Source organism: Lissotriton helveticus, chromosome 2_1 (assembly GCF_964261635.1).
Source record: "Lissotriton helveticus chromosome 2_1, aLisHel1.1, whole genome shotgun sequence".
NCBI lineage: Eukaryota > Metazoa > Chordata > Amphibia > Caudata > Salamandridae > Lissotriton > Lissotriton helveticus.
The window spans coordinates 1700805723-1700828960 of record NC_136059.1 but is presented as its reverse complement, the minus strand read 5'-3'; the positions used below and the strand labels follow the sequence as shown (position 1 = coordinate 1700828960).

Sequence of the window (23238 nt, the reverse complement as noted above, 5' to 3'; positions counted from 1 at the left end):
TAAAATGAACACTTTTGATTGGTTGAGAACTCTTGTTTTTCCCAAATGATGAAAATCCCTCCTTCTTTCCTCACTCTGACTTTCATCATTGTGAGAGAAAGACCCTTTGTGATCACTGAGCAATGGCTTCTTTAGTAGCTTCAGCTGGTGCTTCCCCACCACCTCCACCACATCCAAGGAAGAGTGGACCACCTGCTCAAGTTATAATTCAGCAAGAAGAGGAAGAAGAGGAAGACGAGGAAGAGCAGGAAGAGAGGCAGTTTTTGCCTGAGGAACCCAGGACGTCTCACCGGAAAGAAAACTTCATTTGGCAATTTTTTTAAATTCCCAAAGGTCAGAAAAAAGTAAATGCAAGATACGTAACTTGCCTTATATGTCAAGATAGACTGTCCAGAGGAACCGAGAAAAAATACAGTTTCGGAAACTACACAATGCATCGCCATATGACTAGGTGGCATCCTAACAACTACAGTGCTGCACAGTTTCGGAACGACCTAGATAATCTCCCTATTATGGCCAGAAGATCTGTTGTACCGGAAGTAACGGGACCAGAGGGCAGGGAGATGGTGCCAAATATACAAATGAGATTTGGTGAAGTAAAACACACCTGCGTATTTTGCGATGGATTCATTTGCTACGGAGAAAGAAGCATCACTCTGATCAACAGAGCTATTGACTATCATATGCAAGTTTGTACGAAACGCCCAAAATAATAAATACTTTTTTTTGTTTTGTTGCTCCTGTTGAGCCCTTTACAATGAATCGTTTTCATTGCCCCCTCCAAGAAAAACCCCAAAAAATATAAAACTGTTCAGAAAAATTCAAAAAAAGTAAAAAAATGTTCCGAAAAATAATAAAAAAAATTTAAAACAACAAAAACAATAAAAAAAAAAGTTATTTTCAGAACTACCTCCCCGTTATTAAAACATTGGTACAATATTTGGAACTGTGCCAACCTCTATTTCTCTTAGTTCGCTTCCCAGTTCGCTCGCCGGTACGCGAACCGGAAGCGAACCAAAAACAGTAAGTATAAGGGAAGGAAACAGACACTTATGTTAAAAGAAAGACAGCTATAGGGGAGTAAACTAGAGATACTATTACCCGTAATCCACTGCTGATGATGTCACATATTACATCATTCATGACATGCTCAGTGACATCATCAGCAGAGGATTGCGGGTTTTTGGCAACGTGCCTTATCCACGGTTTAATAACGCTGCCTTTTGCTTTATATAAGTTTTCAAATTGTATGAAATATATACCAATAGGTCGTTATGAACCTTTAGGTAGTGCTTTTCTTCATGAGGTCTGGTCGCTTCCATACACATACAGATGTTTCAAAGATGATCAAGAAGTTTATCTGAATGGAGAGGAATGCACTGAGACGCCAGATCATTCACTAATGTGTAGGCACATACAGTTACACGGTTCATGCAACAAACACCGACCAAATATGGCTTGCGTGTTGCAAGGCACGCCAGTTCCTGCTATCATCCCCACGTTCAAGTTGTTGGAAAATGGTAGTTATTTGATGCTCAATAATGAAGATTGTTCTGAGTTAATTAAAAGTATTCCTTTTATCGTAACAGTAAGTGAACGGGTTATTTGCTGCAGAAATGTTCTATTTTCTCCCACACATGAACATAGGGAGTTTTCAATCTGGCCACAAATACCAACCTTGGGAGAGATTTCAACGGCATGGCAAGAATAAGAGCTCTTTTGTCTCAGAGAGAGGTGGCCTTGAGTTCGGCCCATGAAACTTTCGTGCTTCACATAGCGAACACCCGTACAGAGGTGCAGACCCTTTTCAATTCAGATTTGCCTTTCAATTTCAGCAAGATGGTTCGGACTATCTTTAACGCATCCTCCACAAAGACCCTGGCGCACTTTTTTAAAGTTGTTACCAGTGGTCTCGTGACTTCATTTGAGAAAATCTTTGGAGTCATCCCTGCTTTCTTTCATTCTATTTTCTCCACTCTGCTTCGTGGATTGGCATTTTTACTTGCATTACCAGCGGACGCTCTTGTGCTTTTTTACATTTTTAAATATGGATGTCCCTCCTATGCAACCTCCCACCCTGCAGCTGCTGACACTGTTCCGCAATCGCATGCTAGAATATTATGGCACAATGCCGTTGGCGATATTAAGCACGGCATATGGATTATCTTTTCGATTCTCCTACTTCACCTGTGTCCAGCCTGTATTTCACTGCCTGACCTGTGATTTCGATTGGGCCATTGATTTGTGTCTCTGCGGACCGGTTTCTCCTGACGTCGACTTTAATCAGCTGATGACTCCTATCATTACTCACGAGTTGGTTTGTCCCGGCGAAAGGATTATGGCTGTGGCATTGATGCATGGACTAATTGGTCCCTGGAATTTATTGGCGGCAGCACAGTCTTTCTTGGAACAGAGCTTTCTTGAAAACCCACCGAGCTGTCCTCTGATGGTGATAGAGGATCCGGTGCTGGGAGAGCACGTATGTTCTTTTCCGCTTTTAAATTGGATGGCTGAACTGTTTTCGGATGAAGACGGTGACTTCCTATTGGAGGCTGTTGCAGCTTATTTTGCATACACAGTTATGTCATAGACCTTTTTCATGTTTGATATGCTTAGTACTAGCATTTCATTGACAATTCATTGACTTATTTGTCAAGTTTTTATTATTTACCTTGCCTATTGGCTTAAGACTCGATAAAGTACTTGGCTGTTTTATTTTTCTTTAGCATTAAATTTTCCTAGTTTTTAATGCTTTACCTTGCGGACCGTCCACATATAAACTTGCAATCTGCTCTCATGAGATGGCACTTCTATTATCTTATTTAGTTCGTTTCCGGATCATGGGGAGGTGTCATCTAGGTCCTGGATATCTTTACACCGTGTTAAGTTAGCATGGGCTCATTACCGGTTTAAACACCATTTTTCCTTTTTTGCAACTTCTGCACACGACACTTAGTTGTTGATTTAGCTTTCCACCTAGTAGTTCATCGTGGTTTACATGAGAATAATATGTTATTGCTCTACTATCTGCTTTGCTTGTTAAACCTTATCTGTACAGCGAGTGCTAAAGTTTCAAGAACAACACGATACAGAATTGTTATGAGGTCTGATCTCCACGACTTCATACTCATAACATAAGTGCAACTTCTGCCAATTCTGGGCATGAGGCGGGTTTTATATTGCTTTGCCGAACACACATACACAACAGTTGATGCGGTTCACATGAAGAGAGAGCTGGTGTATGCTGATGTGATTCCTTCAAATCTAAGACACTAAAGTATGGGCACGCCCTAAACCAACACAAAGAGACCTTCTTAGCAAATAATATAATATGTGTATTAGGGAGGGTGAGATATAAGCAGCCGCGGGCCGTGGAGGGAGTTACGGTGAGGCAGGGAGGCGGGGAGGGGGAGAAGCAGGGTGGAGCCCTCTCTACCCTGCCCCTCCCCCTCCCCGCCTCCCTGCCCCACCGTAACTCCCTCCACGGCCCGCGGCTGCTTATAAGTGTTGCTAACTCTTATTCATTTACAGCATGTTAACATACTGTCACCATTCGCTTTTTATGTACTAGTAACTATGCTGGTAATTTTGCTACTGATAATATGTGTACTTGATTTCTCCACCCTGCTTCTCCCCCTCCCCGCCTCCCTGCCTCACCGTAACTCCCTCCACGGCCCGCGGCTGCTTATAAGTGTTGCTAACTCTTATTCATTTACAGCATGTTAACATACTATCACCATTCGCTTTTTATGTACTAGTAACTATGCTGGTAATTTTGCTACTGATAATATGTGTACTTGTATTATCTAAGATACTACGCCTGAGAAGACGGCATTAGTAAATAAACATTTCAAATACACATGTGTTCTTCTTAACTCCATGTTCTGGTTTCTAAGAAATATATAACGACCGACTGTTCATGAGTTCCACGTATCCTGAGGTACTATAAGTTCATATTCTGGATTGTCTAAACATTGAGAGTTTGTTATATCCAATGTGACACTGTACCTAGCTTGCTAAGGAGTTTTTGATTACTAACGTGAGTTTTGGGACACCCTAATTCGCCGAGGTTCCAATCCTCTGTCCACAGTTCTGTGTGAGAACAGAAACCCTGCGACAGGGGCACCCCCGACCCTTGCTGGAGCTTCATCACACTTGCGATACAACTCCAGCAATGCGCCACCTTTAGGGCACAGATACATCACGCATCTGTGCTGTTTTTGCCCCATGATGCGCCGCATTGTAAATGCAGCACACCATAGGTGACGGAACAGCGGCACAGAATGACTAACACATCCCTGGTGATGCGCCAGTCATCATAAATGTATCCCTATGCTTCTTATCTTGTTAGAGATGAACCGCCATATGTATCATCAAAGTTTTTTGCATTTCCTAAATAGCGAACTTTAAGGAATAAATAGCGATTCTTTACCATTCCTAGTTTGCGATTAGCTATTTGCTAATTACAAATTACCCATTCATTTCCTTCATTTCCATAGGGCGGTTGGACTCACTTTTAGCTCGAACGGCTGAATGGATTTCCACGAAACTTGGCAAAATTGTAGGGACTGGTAGCCCGATGTGCCTTTGCTATGTCTCAAGATATATGCTCCAGTGGTTTTTACGAAAATTAACTTTGAAAAATATATATTGGGCTACATTGGCCTATATATATGTTGGAGCCCAAATGTAGCCCAATGAAGCCCAATGTAGCCCAATGTAGCCCAAAGATGGCCGCCAGACACACAAAAAAACAAATGTAGCCCAAATATCAGCCAGATGTAGCCCAACTATAGCCCACTGACAGAATGACCAATCAGCTTCGCAAACCTCCGTTACGCGAAGCGGAGCACTGTTACAGATATATATCTTTTTTTGAACGTTAATTTCTCAAAATCCACTGGAGCACATATATTGAGACCTAGCAAAGGCACATCGGGCTACCAGTCCCTAATATTTTGCCAAGTTTCGTGCAAATCCATTCAGCCGTTCGATTATTATTATTATTATTTTTTTTGCCCCGCGGGGCCCTTTTAAAACCTCCACATCAAACCTAGGGGGTCAGCGAGGATCTACTATGCCCCCTTATGGTTATTTCCCCCTTTGTTTTGGCCTCCTCTTGTCTCTCGATCCTACCGAGAGACAAGATGGCGGCCGCTACGGACTTTTTTGAATGTTGACAGACGCCAGAGAACCAATCAGCTTCGCTTCACAAAGCTCCGTTGCGCGAAAAGTACGCGTCCTGGGACGCTGCCCGGTCCGCTGTTACAGATATATATCTTTTTTTAAACGTTAATTTCTCAAAATCCACTGGAGCACATATATTGAGACCTACAAAAGGCACATCGGGCTACCAGTCCCTACAATTTTGCCAAGTTTCGTGCAAATCCATTCAGCCGTTCGGGCTAAAAGTGAGGCCAACCGCCCTATGAAAAACTCAATGTTAAAAACACGTTTTGGGACCCCCCTTTTTTCTCGGCCCCCCCTTGACGAACCCCCCCCAAATTTTCAAGGGCTGCTCAGAAACAAAATGTGCCATTTTCCTGAAAATTTCAGCCAATTCCGTCCACAAACGCCAAAGTTATTAGACATAGAATTTTCAAAAATCCCATAGAGAAAAAATCCTAACTATATATACCTACTGGCGACCGCCAGTAGGTAATATATATATATATATATATATATATATATATATATATATATATATATATATATATATATATATCACTGCTCCGTTGCACTTTTCAGTCATGAAGCGCCACCGAATGGGTGCCGGCATCGCGGAGATGTGCTGCAAATTAAATCCAAGCTCCACTGTTCCCCTTAGAGTCAACAGAAGCCAGCACTCACGGGGCAGTTGCAGAAAATTTTATTCCCTCAAAGCAACAAACAAACGCGTTTTAGCGTAGCGCCACCGATGAAGGCGCTACGCCAAAACGCGTTTGTTTGTTGCTTTGAGGGAATAACCGCAGCAGCAGGTGCTTTTAAAATGAAAACATGCTTGCAAATAGGCCGCCCCCACCCCAAGTCATCGCCCGGTGCGGTGGCACCGATCGTGCAGCCCTAGAGCCGGCCCTGATGGCATGCACCTCAGGGTAGATGATGGACACTAAAGAGGTGGCATTTACTATTCCCAATCCAATCTGAATCAAATTGGGGTAGGTGTGGTTCACTAAAGGGGTGACCTTTACTATTTCTACTACAATCTAAAGCATTTAGGCATTGTGTTAGACACAAACAAATTGATATACACAATCAATATTCCATCCTTATACGTAATTTTTGATGTATAGTATAACATAAAAATTACTTAGAATAATCCAGACACACAACCTACCTAAAATTAAACATTAACATATAAAATAATGCCAATCACTATTGATAATTAATATATTTTTGTTATTATTTATTACTGTTAAAAAATGTTGATACGTAGCATAAAATAATTCAAAATAAAAATGATAAACATTTGAAACAAAATTTCAAAATATATATAAAAAATAATGTTATTATATTCAAATTGATACATTTTAAAACGTATATTCCCAACAACAGAACCTATACGAATAATAAAGATAATAAAATAACATTATTACAATTTTGTTAAATGTTAAATAAATAAATCTTTAACATATACATATATCTTAATTTTAATATAATAAATGATACTTATTTATTCTATTTCCCTAATGTCATTATAAAACATTTCAATAACTTTCTAAATAAATGTAAAAAAGATTTTTTTTTAAATGATGAGCAATGCAATGATGTCAGAGTAGAGACTCAGCCGACTGAGCAAGTTCAAATCCAGGTTGCTATAACGATTCCCTTCCGGAGACCGACAGATAGGAGGCACATTCCCTTGCTCAAGGAAGTGGGGCTGGGGGCCTTTATGTAATCCAAGCTCATGGTGTGATTGTATGCTGGGATGAGAGCTCAAGAAAGGTTGTTCCTCTCCCAGTGGCGGGATATAAGAACATTTAGTGGCAATAATGGAATGATATGCACCATGATATGTTTAAAAATCGATGACACATTTGCCATCATTCCAGCTGTATGATGTCCTACTTGTTTGTCCTTATATGTGTGATGGGTAAAAAGTAGGGAAGAATACTCATGTACAGACAAGAAATTCACCTTCTATTGAAGCATAGACAGCTCATCTTTTATAGCCAGACGTGCCAACAGTAGAGATTTGTTAGCCCAAATATATTCTCCTTCTCTTGTATTTTAAGTTTATGTCTACAGGGGAGTGCCTCTGCGCTCTGACAGAAAAAATATCAACATTCCTTAGTTTAGGGTAAGTTATTGGAAGTGAAACTTAGGTGTATGGCCAGAAGAGATTCAATAAAAGCAAACACAATCAGATCGAAACTGGTTAATGGCGTAATGCAGAAAGTAACAAATGTGTCTTTAATCTGCGATGTAACTTCTGGTGGCGTACTTCAGTGGGATGCTACTGTCAGGATTAGTACTATCTTGTGGCCATCAAACCATGAGTCAGTATCTCTGTGGCAAAATTGTGTTTCTGTGTGTTCCCTCCACAGCTTGGGGTGTGCACAAGAATTCTATTCTTTGTCTTTCCACTTCTTATATTCCTGCACCTCATTATGTCTCATCACACTCCATTTCCATATTCTCTTTTCTGATATTTTGTTGTTCCTATTCTTGCTTTTGTTTGCTAACTCACCCATTTCCATGAGATGTATCTGTCCTCCTTTTTTCTGACTCTCTCACTGTTTCCACTGTTCCACACATGTTCTCCCCATCTACTCTAACTCTTGCTTTTTAGTGGTATCAAATTGTCAGAGACTGTAGAGCTTGCATTGGTTATCCTTCAATTTGTTTCCACTGGACAAGTCTCCAGGTAAGATGTCTTACTTGGCTGATTGATCACCAATGGTGCCTTACTGATTTGACACAACTCCTGACTCCATCATGTGCACAACTCAACTCCAAGCTATATATTTGGTTAAGCATTTGCAACCACAATAGCATCTCCATAGCAAATTATATTCATGCCTTGCTCCATGCCAACAATACACATTAAGATCAATCCCTGGCACCATTATTCACACACAGTGGCTCCAAAATATATTTAGATTCTGGCAGGCACTCTGACAAGCCCATAAGGTTTGTAGTAGTTCTGCCTCTGCCCATCCTGCAGCACACCATCAACCATATTTAGGAAAAACAGAGCTGTAATAGTTTATTTCCGATTAAATTGTTCCCAAAAACACAGAGGGAACTCTTTTGTCACAAATCAATATGGGACTGCCCACCATATCATGGCAGTCAGCTCTGCATTCTACTTTGTTTTTCCGTAACAATCCTCTAATGTGTGGGTTGTGTCTGAAAAACAAACAAATGCCATTAACGTAGAAGGAGGTTTCTCCTTGTATGTGAGGGTCATCCAGGTTTTTTTCTTTTCTGGGTCCATGATGCCTTTCAGTGTCCCACAATTTTAACACTTTTAAATTGGGCAATCCATTTGCCATCGCAATGGTGTATCCTTATCAAGTTTTATTCATAATCTTCCCTACACCAACAAATCCAATTAATCAAAATCCCTGACACTATAACCCACATCAGAACGCCAAGCTATATAGTTGGCAAAGTGTTGCTACCACACACCATAACACATCAATATCAAATTGTAGACATAATTCACACTAACATAATAAACACAACTTCAAGCATAATCATACACACAAGACTCCAGGTGGCACAGTTGGCTCAGCATTGATCACCTCAACAACAAACCTGAATTCCATTGCTAACAGACTTATCAACCATCTAGAAAACGTTCACTAATATTTATCACAACGGCATGCACATAGAAATGTAAACCAAATAATGGGCAAAAATGCTTCTAAACATAACAGTCAACTGAAGATATGCAGTGAATAACTACACCACAGCAGAACTAAGCATAATGGAACATCCTTCAGCTCACACATCTGTGGCCAAAAGGTTCGAAACAGATGCATAATAATAAGTTATTGGCCACTGTCCAGTATAATCCTAGAAATGTACCATTATATTTTACCCCTTGCTGTCACAGTTATGATGCACCTCTAAACAAAGTGAGCACTACCAAATCTACAGACAACGTATCACTTTGATTCCTGTCAACAACTAACCCAAAATCCAAAAAAGACACCCAGATTTTGAAAATGCTATGGGACCATACAAATAGAAGAACTATACAAATGAACATAACAAAAGCTTACCATTTTGAGTGCTTGGCACTACTAGTGGGCAGATGAAAATCCACATGGTGGTCAACGTACATAGCAAAAGACAAGGCCTTGAGGAATACAGAGCATTCCTGTAGGAATTTCAGGGTCAGTTTCTACCCTGGAGATACCAAAATGCTACACCTAGTATTGACGTCCTTCCAATTGTTTGTGTTGGCAGTAAGAAGTGCTAGTAAATTGACATTCGTTAAACATGTTATAAGCTACCGTCGGGAGGGGATAGCTGCAGATGCCTTGCAATGTTTTATCCATGTCGGCTGGACACATCCAATGGAGATATAGAGGTTAGCAGAAATGGGGCAATCAGGGTGAAGCTACAAGTAGGCCCACACTCAAACCAAAGATGGCAGGCCAGCATTTGCCAGCTGCTAAACAGGCATGGCCAGTCTCCTAGGCAAAAGTAACCACTATCTCCTAACACCCAACATAAGGTCCTAGAGTGATTGCAGGTCATGGTAATGGAGGATTTCCTTTTCTTACTAAAGGCTAGCAGCTGTAAAGACATTACATTGAGGATTAAAAAATAACTGCCAGCAATGGTCCATTCAGTTAGATGAGGGATGAGGCAGAGAAAGGTAGCAGGTGAAAAGATTAGGCAGGCTCAATAAAACAGCAAGACTAAAGTCAAAGCAGTTTGGAGAAAGTGGAGTATTTATTTGGATGCTAGATGTTATTTTTTGCTATTTTAAATGTTGCATGCTCTGTTATGCTAGTTTATGGCTTATGTTATTTTCTGCTGTGTTCTTTGATGTCGTATGAACATTGTTAATAATTTCTAGGCAAAGCCTTTTCTCCTAAATCACCAAGTAGCATACAGGCTCTCATCTGACTTTGCAATACTCTTCCCTTTTTTTACTAGCTCTATTTTGGAGAGCGTGAAATGTGTTTTAAAGCTTTTCAACCCACCCAACGATTCTGTATGTGCCTTATGTGCCAATGCAGTCTGCTGCAACTTTCTCCTAGTATAATATTTTCCGTGACTTTCTATACAGCCTTTGTAATTGAATTTACACTGTGATGGCCATATAATTTTATTGCGAATTATCTATTTGAAATATATTATTAGAAAATAGTGCCTAATATAGAGACTTATATGACTAGGAAGAGTTTCATTAACTACCGTGAGAAATATATGAAGCATTAGGGAGTTTTAGACAATGACGTTTACATTAACCCTGGGCGTAGTTCGCGTAGCCGCACTCCGCGAAGCTACGCGAAGCCGCACTTGCACTCCGCGAGCTACGTGTAGCTCCGCGGACATGCGTAGTAGCTTGCTAGACCCGTTCGCGCGCCGTTTTTCGTCTTCGGGAGCGCGGTGCGCGTGTTCGGGGCGCTGCCTGCATGCTCGCAATAGCTAGCGCGCTAAGTTACTCAATGAGGTTTGTCCCGCCCGCTTGCGTTCCCTTATTTCCGGTTCCGGGTCACAAGTAACGTGTTCGCGTTGTGTTAGACATGTTCGGGAACTCATCTTCTCGTTCGCACTGCCAAAGTGCGTGATCGCGTCAAATATCGCGCGAACTTACCGCGGCGGTCGCGACGGGCAGAGCCATCTTCGATTTCACACTCTGGCTATGGTTTTGGGCCTACTTCAGCATCTCACTCCTATCTCTTCCATCCTGGTCTTTTCCCTCAGTTTTTCTAACTTTCTTTACTTCTTACCTATTTCTGTCTGTGCCTAGGTGTATATTTCTCATTTTATTTTTACTTTTACCACTTTTTTTGCAACTTTTCTCTTGTTTTATATTACTTCCTTCTTTTATCTTTCTTCTTTCTTCCCCTAACCTTTTTGTCTTCAACTTTCCTTCTCCCCTCCACCCAGAACCATGGTGAAGGGTGCCAGCAGAATCGGCGGCTCAAAGGGCAAGGCGGCTGTGCCTAAAAAAACCAGGCTGCCTTGCGGCAGAATGCGCCCGGCAGGAGTGACGCCCCGCCAACTTTTTGGGGAGGAGGAGTTGGCCGCCCTGGTCTTTTTTATCCAACGTCACCTCCCCTTGACTTTGGCAGCAGGCGGCAGGCCCGGCTCCGGATACCAGCACATTGAAGAGCGTCTCCGGCGGTGGGCGAAGGTGCGCCGTGCAGTCTTCCGCTGCTCCGGTATCCGGCGTACCCACCATCAGCTGTCCCACCGCTGGGCCGACATTTTGGACCGGGAGCAGGACCTGTTGGACCTGCTTGGTGTGGAGGTTGTGGGTCTTGGTGAGTGGCTACCCCAAAAATAAAGTGTGTATATATATATATATATATATATATATATATATATATATATATATATATATATATATATATATATATATATATATATATATTTATATACATATAGATTATATATATATATATATATATATATACATATATATATATATATAGTTGTATAAATATTGTTATTGTATCTTTGTAAATATTGGCTGAATAAGTAACGCGATGACTGTTGCCCCTAGTTACATTTGCGATGTATTCCGGTATATCTACTGTCATTGTATGACAGTGTTCTTGTTCTTCACTGGCTCTTGCGTGTTGTTTCAACTTGGCGCTAGCTGTTGCTGTTTATTGATGTGAGATTTTCTTTATTGCTGAGAACTGAAGTTAGTTAATGCTATTAATAGAGTCTTGTCCTTCCTTTGTCCGTCAGTGAAATAACGGTGGATGGATAATTGTACGTTGTTTGCATATTGTAGCATTTTTTTCACGGCCTTCTCTTCTGCATGAATGGAATCCTTTTCTTGCAAAGAATGCTAACGTTACTTTGTTCTTCTTACCTCAGCCAGGGCCGGCTCTAGGGGGCATGTGCAAGCTGTGCAACTGCACAGGGGCACCAAACTTCAGGGGCCACCGCACCAATAGATATCCTTAATTTAATAATACTCTAAGGATGGATACATATTTGCGTTGCGGCCCCTGGCATGGATTTGTTGCCTCCGGCTCTGTTCCACTGTAGCAGTGTGATTTGCAATTATGTCTATGTTTCACATCACTCAATGTATTTATCTATGTTTATTATTTTAATTTTTACATGAACCACAGAACCCAGGGGCAAGCAGAATACAGGGACCGAGTCGGCGGGTGAACCACCAGTTACACAGAGCTCCTCTACTGAGGATCCTGCTGCTGTCCCCAGTAAGTCCAACAGTGCTTGTTTTTTCCTCTGTAATGTGTCTGCAGTGCTTTGTCAATTGACAGCAACCAAGTAGGCATCCAGAATGATGTTTGTCTAGTATTTTTGTAAACGTTAGTATACCACTACTAGTCTTGTGGGTATTCTTCTATCTCCTATGGAGTTATATACATATTACACAACTATGTAACTATGCACACGAAAATTGGATGTTGTTGGTACTGATAGGCAGGTTGGACCTTACTTACACCTCAGTCACAGAACTCTGAGGAACGCACAATTCACTGAACGTCAGCCTATATGGCCTGAGTCATTGGTCTATTGTTCAAATCACACTCCTGAACCCCAATACCAAGATGCCGAATGCTTTTAGGACACAAACCGTTACCTAAGAAACCCCCTTTTGCTCACTCACTCGTGTGAGTCTCTAAGACAACAGACACTGAAAATAAACTTCAGAGTCAAAGTGGTCATTCAAAAGCTTTATTTTGTTAGAAGTAAGTAAGTAACATCAATGTTTTTAAGTGCTTCCGTCCAATACGTTGAAGGGCCCACCAGAAAAAATCCAGAGTTAAAACAGGCATAATAAAGTAATCAACATTTGTACAGCTACTAGTGCACAATAGGGAAATGTGGCAACTATCGGAGACCTCTCACCAACGTATACTGGTCAGATATTCCTCTTTTTTTGTAAGCTATGGAAATGTCCGCTTCGTAGAAGGCAATCTTCTCACCTGCCGAAAAATAATGACAAAAGTGGTGCACGTTAGACAGTATTAAATACATTTATGCCAGTTTTATGCAGCCATGCTAAAAAGAAGTTGTAACCTGTAAGCAAACTCTATCCCACAATCCACATAGAAAACTTAAATACGGGCCCTTTTACTTTCCCACCTCTTCAGGTGTATGCATTGAACAATGATGTGTTGCCCCAGAGCGTCTTCTAGTACTGCGCAACAAGCTGCGAGTTAACACATGCGCAAAACTGGATACATTGATGTACAAAGGTTACATAGTTCACTTCCAATTTCCAAGGACTAGAGTAGCAGGACAGATGAGATGAGCTTGGGTACCATACCATAACAATGAATGCTAATAATATGTGTAGTGACTCTGCTGTACTATGCAATGTGGACTCATACTGATTACGTACGTTGGACTTAACTGTTTTGAAGAACTCCATTCTTGGTGAACAAGTACAAAGGGGGCTGTGCATCCATCTAAAAAGGCGTACTTATTTTTATAGGTGCAGAACCCTTACCATCGACCAGTGCCGACGGGGACAGCGGCGCTGCTTCAGCGCTCCCGGCGGGGACAGGAGGAACAGAGGCACCTACACCAGCAGCAGTGGGGGGGGAGCCAACAGCGGCGGGCGATGGTAAGTTACATTCAATAGTGATCTGCATTACTTGGTGGGAGGGGAAAACTTTCTCACTGTACTCTACTGGAAAATATATGATGTTACCTTTACTTGTCATTAGCATGCTAAGCATTACCACTACAGTAATGCAAGTGCCTGATAGCAGTCGGATGCATGGGTTGTTGTTAAAGCATGTAAAGGGGAAAACACAGCTGCCAGCGTGGTTGGGAGACACACCCAATACCGGTGGTTAGTGGATAGTCTCAGCAGCTGCGGTGTTTTGGGCAAACCCAAAGGCAAGGGAAGGAGGGGACGACTGGGTGCATGGGTCGTTGCTGGTGAAACACAAACCAAATAAGGTTTGTTGCGCGGTATAAAGTATTATAGTCTTTACTAGACATGTGCTACTAGCTGCCCCCTGTTAATTAATGTTACTTTGAGAGTGTTCCCGCCTTCCCGGAACAAAAGGAGATATGTAAAAGACAGGTGTTCGTTCTAATGTGTGTGACCGTTGAAGTACACCCATGCTAATAGGGCAGGCATAAAGCCGTGACAAAAAGTCCGACAAATTAATAGAGGCTGTAGAATGTTCAAGATAGACGCAACACAATTTCTGGTACTCAGCTTGCTTGCTAGTGCTACTGTGCCGCCCACTATGTGTTGAATCAATGTTGTGTTCTTGATTTGCGGGGAGTTTGGATTAACAATTCTGTTTCTTTCTTTATAGTTACTCCTTCCCAAAAACCAACCAGGAAGGAGTTGGCAGTCCGGGCCCGGCAGCGGAAACTGCAGGCAATTGTAGAGGCCTACCGCCGGCTGGTGGATCAGGCCGAGGAGGAGGAGGAGGAGGCGGCGGCAGCAGCTGCTGCCTCTTCCAATGCCCCGGGCCCCAAGCCTGCAGGACTACGTCGCCGTGGTCAGGCAGCCGCCCGCCGCCGCATTGTTACATCTTCGGCGGCCCCCCCACAACAACAACAACAACAACATGCATGCAAGTGTAGGTGCCGTGATTTCAAAGCAAAGATTCTCCGCCGGGTAGCGAAGTTGGAGGAGGAGCGGAAGAAGCAGGAGGACGGTCTAGAGGAGCGTGTCAAGATACTGGTGGACAAACACCTGAAAGCCCGCCGGCTTTGAAATGGACCCTGTTTTTTGCCCCTTTTTTAATCCTTTTGTTGGTGGGTGGGATGTGGGAGTTGGGGTGTACATTTGGGTTGAAATTTGGTTGGGGTTAGGGGAGGGTAGGGACAGCTCTGGGTCAGGGGGTTACATTAGTTATATATTTTATTTTTCTATTATCATTATTAAAATATAAAAATAAAACAAAGATATTATTTTCACAAGAAAACATTTGAAGTTCATTTGTGTTTGTTGGGGGGGTGGAGGGGGGACTGTTTCACCAAATAATGTACGTTGTGCAACATGAACATGCACTACGAACGATAAATTAAGTACTGACTGCACCTGTAGTAGTAGGGTCACAAGTGCATAAATAATTTATATTATTAAATAACATGGGAAAATTGCCCATCACGTGAGTCTGAAGTTACTACTAGTATACTTTAATTCCATGCACATTTGCTCAGAGTCGGCTAAACAATCCTATGCAATGCATTGCATCATTCCTTTAACATACCTGTCCTAGTTGTCAGGGAAGAAGAGCTCGTCCTCAAACTCTGTGCGTTCAGACAGAAGTAGGTCATGTAACCCAGTAGTGAGGACGTCTTCTTCACACTCGCTTTCTTCATCCGGCGGTGATTCACGTACTTGATAGTCTGGTGGTATGAAGCGTTGATTCATTTTTATCATTGTCAGCCGCTCCACGCTTTTGGGGGAGAGACTAGTCCTTTTCGATGTGACAATGGCACCAGCAGCACTGAAAACCCGCTCAGAGGAGACACTGGCTACAGGACAAGCCAGATACTTTATCGCCAGCCTGCTCAGCACTGGCCACTGTCTCCTTCTTTCATACCAATAGACCAATGGGCTTTGCTCCATGAACACCTCTGTTGTGTCATCCAGATAGGCCTGAACCATCCGCTCAATGTTCATTGGTGCTCGGCTTTGCTGGTCCTCTTTTCCCTTTGCAACAGCAACGGACTTACCCATCCCTTTCTGTATAAAAAAAGCAGTTATGCTTTTGGTTGGGTCTGCTGAATCAGATCGTGTAGGTGCTGCTTTTGGTACTGTTGGTGCCTGCTGGAAAGCAGACGCACTGCTCTCACGCTGTGAAGAACTTGCGTCAGGAGTACTTGGACTGGCCTGGGCTGGCAGTGGCAGGCCTTTAAGTAACAGCCGTTCAGTTTCTAACTCATTAGCTTCCGCAGCTATGGAAGTTTTGTACTTGTCAACATCCTCATCTGAAAATGGAATTACTTCGTTACTGCTGACAAATAATTTGTACCGTGGATCCAAGATTGTTGCAGTTATGTAATGTTCACCTGACACAATATTGTTGAGCCTTACATTTTCACACAAGCGGTTGACTAAGCCCTTGGCTAAGGTATATGCATCAACTTTTTGTTCGTCACCTTCGTATGTTTCACAGACCTCCTTCACCTGTTGCTCAAGCATGTACAACAATGGGATGGCTTGGCCCATAGTACAGTCCTCCCTGCTAACTGCACGTGTGAAGACCTCAAAGGGTTGTAGCATCTCTGTGATGCATTTAATGAGGTCCCACTGCCACATCTCAATGGTCAGGGCTTTAAGATTAACAGTAGGATCCCCTAATCTTCTTGACATGACATAAGCATTCAGTGGGATGTACTGCTCAAAGAGACGCTCAAGCATGAAATAAGTTGAGTTCCAACGTGTTGGGACCTCCTGTATCAGTGCTTTGACTGGCAACCTATGCTCTTGCTGAATGACCCGTAGCAGCTTCCGTCCTTTGAAAGAATGGTTAAAGTGCGTGCATATTCTTCTGCAGATGGCCATTATGTTGCTGACTTTGGCTTCATTTTTCAGAAAGTCTTGCACGACTAAGTTTATGCAGTGTGCCAAACAGGGTACCCTGAAATAATGTCCTTCTCTCATTGCCTTCACTACATTACTGCCATTGTCGGTGGAAACAAAACCAATCTTAAGGCCTCTTGGTTTCAGCCATTCAAAGACCTTGTCATTAAAGTCAGACAAAATGTTTTCAGCAGTATGACTTTTGTCCATACCAAACATGGCTATAGTTGCATGTCTGCGCGTATCATTAAAAATTCCAGCAACGTCACGGAGGCCTGAAGTTAACTTGTCTTTAACACCTGCAAAAGAGATCCAGTGTGCGGTGATGCACATGAAATCTGTAGCATCGCAACTGCTCCACATGTCTGTTGTCAGGTGGATACAATGGACAACACTCTGTTGTAAGGCTTTCCCAATCAATTCCAGCACATCGTGGTGTAGTGCTGGAACAGCCACTCGGGCAAAATAGTAGCGACTGGGAACGTTCCATTTTGGGCAGAGGGTTGCCACTAATTCCAGAAATCCAACAGCCTCAACAAATGAAAATGGGAGAAGGTCCAGTGCTAACATTTTCGCAAGTTTGGCATTGTATAAACGTGCTACTGGGTGGTTCCGCTCGTACTTTCCCTCCTGCCTTAACATGCTAGGAATGGTAAGCTGCTTTGCATGTCTTTGAGTTGTGCTAGACGGACCACCTTGCATCGCAGACTTTGCACTCCTTGGTGTTTCCAGCTGACTCTGGTGCCACTGAGAAGTTGCAGATGCGGAGGATGTGGTCTTTACCACTCCAGTGCTGGCGACAGGGGTCGATTGTGTACCACTCCTAGATAGAAGGTCATCGTCTCCCTCTTCTTCTACCTCCTGATCAACCATGAGTGGACCTTGTACCACTGTATCCCCACCAACAGGAGTGCTAACATTTTTTAAGCTTGCAAGGTGGTTCTCCCACCTGATCACGTGTGTTTTTTTCAAATGGGTCGTTTGGCCTCCAGTCCCATAGTTTGTACCAAGCTTACCACGACTAACATTGGCATGACAAATGGTGCATACAGCAATGTTCTCCTGAACTGGGTGAACCGTAAAGAAGTCCCACACTGGGGAGGTAAACTTTTGTCTCCTGCCATAGGAAGAGGAGGACCCACTGCCAATGCCGGATGGACTGGAGGATTGTGGAATTTCACTATGGGACAGCTCAGTCCTAGTACTGCCACTACCTCCTTCTGTTGAAGTGGCGCTTCTGCTGGATGTCGGATGCTGCCGGGCCTTCGCTGTTGAAAAAATTGGAGCTGGTGTTACTGTGGGTGTTGAGTGTGTAGGAGTTATGCGTGGTACCTGCTCATCAGTCATTGCAGCATTTCTGGATAGGGTGAAAATGTTTGTCTCTACATCCTCTGCACCAGGAATAACGCTTGTGATGATGACAGTGTCAGACCCGTCTTTATCACCAGCAGTATCCTGCTCACCTACATCGACCTCCATAAGTTCAAGCCTGCCTGGAAACTTCCTTTTTCCTAGCATGGTCTTCTTGGGATGTCTCTCCTTTGAATGCGCAGATAGTTGTGGCTGCCAATCCGTATCAAGGTCATCGGAAGGGATGCTTTGCGAAGAACTCGATGCACTAACCCTCCTTTCCCTTGGTGAATTCGAAGGAAATAGATCACCTACAGAAGTGGCTTCCTCTTCTTCTTGCTCGGAAGGAGGCTCTACTTCCTGAACTGCCCCGACTTCGGGAGGAACAACTACTACTATTTGGTGCGGAGATGGTGGTTGTTGTTCTTGAGGAAGTACTATTGCGGGCTGGGGTTTTTCAACAACAACTGTTGCGGGCGGTGGTTGTGGTTGTTCAACAACTGTTGCGGGAAGTGGTTGTGGTTGTGGGTGAACAACTCCTATTGCGGGCGGTGGTTGTGGTTGTTGAACATCTACTGCTGGCGGGGGTTGTTGAGCACTTCCATCTTGCGTGGATTGTGTACTACTTTGAGACAGCGATAAGTTTAGTTCTGGCTCAGTATCACTGCTCGCAAGCAGAAGGCTGGCTACCTCTTCGACCCTCATCATGTGCTTGGCCCTGGGATGCTGGCTTGCCCCCACTAATGCAGATGTGCTGGTCCCAGCTTGCGCCCCAGACCCCGCTGCTGCAGGCGTACCTTTTGGGGTGCCAAAAAAGGTTTTGGGGTCCATACCAGACTTAAGTGACACTTCCTTCTGCTGTTCCTTCTTCGCAGCAACTTTCTTTGTGGTGGAGGACCTGGTAGCTTTCTTAGGGCCCATCTTCTTCTGATGTCAGTCAGCTCACAGCAGCACAAATTGCAGAGATGTCTGGTCAGATGAGTCACACACCACACGTGGCGTACAACTGAAGGAAGTCCGTCTGGCGGTAGAACGAGCGATGGATGAAAAAACAACCAGCACCTCCTCAGTCTTTTTTGTGCACCTACAAGTAAAGAAGGCAGAACAACATCAGTCAAACAAGCAGTAAGGCAACATGAACAATTGAAAGACACACAGGTCAATGTATAAAAGACAAAACAGAAGACTAATAATACCAGTCCAGCAGCACCACAGCTCAAAGGCCACATGAAGTCCAGAAAGAACCAATAAAGTGAAGCAGGCCTATAGATACCAATATGGACAGAAAAACGAGGATGCCTGCTGCACATGACAGGTTAATGTGCAAGGAATAAATAGCCCATGGCTAAGACAGAGGTTGTAAACATAACACCGCAAAAACACATACAAAGAAACCCCTGCCCAGGCTCCCAAAACAACAACCAAATGACAAATTCTGTTTTTTTGGGTGCACAAGAAAGACCTGCAACATTTTTGAGAAACTTTTATGCAACTCGGGACATATTGTCCGCGAGAATGCTAAATCGGCATGTTCGGCAGCGCGAACGGAATAAAAAGTCGTGTTCGCGTTCCCGAGCAAGTACATTGAGTGCGCGAACACGACAAAAAATGTAAGTTCACGTGCTCACATGGTGCGAAGTTACCAAAACTACCCAAGCTGTATTCCTAGGGTTACCTAATGGCAGAAATTGACAGAGTATTTAAAGTTTAAACACACCCAAAACCAGAAATACCCCACACATAAAAATAAGATTTTCTATATCAATCCAAGCCATCCATGATTTTCACATTAAGGGTACACCACAAAAACAGTTGATTAACTTTCATGACCCTATGAGTAGTACCTATGGCCTACTGCCAGAGTAGGCCACAAGGTTGGAGGCCTATGCCTATGGCAAAAGCACAAAGGAAGGACACACAAAATGGCCGCCGACATAGGGCCTGGCCACCAACAACAACATGGCAAAATCACAAAGGATGTATACACAAAATGGCCTCCACCACATGGCCTGGCCACCAACAACAACATGGCAAAATATATCACAAAGGAAGCATACACAAAATGGCCGCCACCACATGGCCTGGCCACCAACAACAACATGGCAAAATCACAAAGGATGTATATACAAAATGGCCTCCACCACATGGCCTGGCCACCAACAACAACATGGCAAAATAAATCACAAAGGAAGCATACACAAAAAGATCACCACCATAGGGCCTGGCCACCAACAACAACATGGACAACTTTACAAAATGGCCTCCACCACATGGCCTGGCCACCAACAACAACATGGCAAAATAAATCACAAAGGAAGCATACACAAAATGGCCGCCACCACATGGCCTGGCCACCAACAACAACATGACAAGAAAGAGAAGACAGACAATAATGCCTATGGCAAAGGGACAATGCTTTGCTTCAGAAAATGGACACACCACACCACCGCCCAAATTGGTCACCCCACCCCAAAAAAAAAAAAAAAATAACAGAGGAGAGAAAATGGAAGTGGTCCATGCTCCAAAAAGAGAAAAGTACTACCAAAATGAGAACATAACATAAATGAGGAATTTTTAGGTGCACAAGAAAGACCTGCAACATTTTTGAGAAACTTTTATGCAACTCGGGACATATTGTCCGCGAGAATGCTAAATCGGCATGTTCGGCAGCGCGAACGGAATAAAAAGTCGTGTTCGCGTTCCCGAGCAAGTACATTGAGTGCGCGAACAAGACAAAAAATGTACGTTCACGTGCTCACATGGTGCGAAGTTACCAAAACTACCCAAGCTGTATTCCTAGGGTTACCTAATGGCAGAAATTGACAGAGTATTTAAAGTTTAAACACACCCAAAACCAGAAATACCCCACACATAAAAATAAGATTTTCTATATCAATCCAAGCCATCCATGTTTTTCACATTAAGGGTACACCACAAAAACAGTTGATTAACTTTCATGACCCTATGAGTAGTACCTATGGCCTACTGCCAGAGTAGGCCACAAGGTTGGAGGCCTATGGCAAGAGCAAAGTGGCTGGAAACATTAAATGGCCGCCAACACATGGCCAGGCCAACCACAGAAAGTTAATACAATGAACTCATGCATGCCTACACACTAACTACATGGGGTACTAGGGTCACATATTGGCTTAAAAATTAGAAACATTTTAAATTCCACAAAATGCAATGTTAGAAAAAAATTACAATTTGGGACCTCATGAAAGTACAGGCCTCCATCAATAATTTCATTCCAGGATTGAATACTGTTGTTAAAAAAAAAATCAAATCAAACAAGCACAAGTCTACATCACTCATACATTACACAAACTTACTTGAAAAAGAGAATTCCAATTCAAAAAGTCCTCATTAAATCCAAGGTAAATCAGTAATGCAGCCAACACAGACAGAAAGTGATCCTTCCAGCTCAAAATCCAAAGGAAAGTGAGCACCACATGGACAAAGCACTGGGAGGAGCCTGGTGGACAGGAACAGGAAGTTGTAAACTCAAGAGCCCTTCCTCCTTACTCTGCAAAACAAGAGTAGAAACAAAAAGAGGGGTCCTTCCCCCCTAAAAATAAAGCCAAAGGTACAACTTTAAGGTTTTTTGCTTTTTTTTCCTAACCAAAATGGTAATTTATTATGGTTTTAACATGCTCGCGAGTTATTCTGTGCAAGAATGCAGTTTCTGCGTGTTCGGCAACTCGATCTTACCAAAAAGCATCCTCGCGCATCCTTATGACGCTATCTCGCATCAAAATGACGTTATCGCGTTCGCACAGTCGCACGGGACTGTGCGAGAGTGTTTCCAAACATGGTGTCACAAGCGACCAGGAAAAAACGAACGCAGAACGAAGGTAAGCCATTGCCGCGCACGCGATAATGTTATTCAGCGCGCGAGAACTACGCTACGCACCGGATTGCGGAGTTATCGACAGCTACGCGTTCTCCGCGGAACGCGGAGCTGCCGAAACTCCGCAAGCTCCGCGAACGGAGCGTAGTTCTTCGCCCAGGGTTAGTTTACATGTAATATGCCTATTTCGGAGTGACAGATCCATGTCAAGAACATCTGTCTCTATTGTGCAAAAGCAAAATGTATAATGCCTCCTCTCACGTGTGTCTGGGATTATTACCTGATTATTACCAAGCTGAGTTTCCCATTCCTACATTCTCTCTTCTTTCTTGCGCCTTCCGAGGTTATTCTGTTGAGCTCAAAGTAGAATTTTGGGTAAAGTTTTAGAAGGAAAGGTGTGCAGAGGAAATATTTTGAGGATTCTCTTTGCTTTTCTACTTACTCTCGTTTATTTAATTTGATCTAATTTCAGAGTATGAGAAACGCAATAAAACATACATTTGATTATTTGTCCCAATGGCTTCGATAACTATATTCACTTCTCACACAGGAGTGAAAGTTAGACTTCCTGGTGGATGAGATTGGAAATATTGCTGCCTCTAAATCACCACCCTCAGTCAGGATTTCGTTAAGGGTAATGCAAGGGAAGAGACACTTTCGAATTCAAGAGAGTTATTTGGGACAGTGGAGGGTAAGCTCTTGGCGATGGGTTCACAAAAACAAACGGCCTCATTTACAAGGCCAATGCGCCGCTGGTGCATTACTTTTTTTGACGCACCGGCGACGCAGTGTGTCTGCCCATATTTACCAGGCCACGTAAAGTCACCGTGTGAAATTTCACGGCCTAGGAAACATGGGCCCCTTTCATGCATTACTCTGCTGCATTGCAGACGTCGGCGATGTAGTGTCCGAGACTCGTGCAGCAGTGGTGATGTGAAGGCGCTGCATCAGCAAAGTTTTGGCAGCGTTGTAAGTTGTGGTCGTTGCATCGTGCAGTCAGTAAGCGGTGCGGTGTCCATGGCTTCGGTGCAGGCAGCGGCAATGAGTCGATTTCGCTGAGAAATCCACCAGTTCCGATTGACGCTTCGGTGTCAATACGTTGTTTCTTGGGTTGCAGCACCAAACACTCACGTCCAAGGACCCAGGCCTTAATGTTCTCGACTTGGGAGAGCAGGATTCACAGTAGAGGATCCCAGGGGCTGGCAGTAAGATGCAACTGAAGACTTTGATATCCCTGAGACTTAAGCAACAGAAGCCAAGCACAAACAAGCCCATGGAGAACCTTTAGAGATGCAGGATGTAGAGAGTCAAGTCCAGACCTCTCACTCACAAGCAAGAGGCCGCAGGTCACCAC

General features: G+C 43.3%; 2 long non-coding RNA genes across 2 annotated transcripts; one reads left to right on the top strand and one right to left on the bottom strand.

Moving 5' to 3' along the window:
* Positions 1–12307: 12307 nt before the first annotated feature.
* Positions 12308–15018, top strand: LOC144819908 (uncharacterized). Its single transcript, XR_013607617.1, has 3 exons — positions 12308–12374; positions 13619–13750; positions 14460–15018. It is a non-coding gene; the product is annotated as an uncharacterized LOC144819908 (long non-coding RNA).
* Positions 12842–19528, bottom strand: LOC144819909 (uncharacterized). The gene is made up of 2 exons (XR_013607618.1): positions 18868–19528; positions 12842–13106 (listed from the first exon to the last, which is right to left on the bottom strand). It is a non-coding gene; the product is annotated as an uncharacterized LOC144819909 (long non-coding RNA).
* Positions 19529–23238: the final 3710 nt, after the last annotated feature.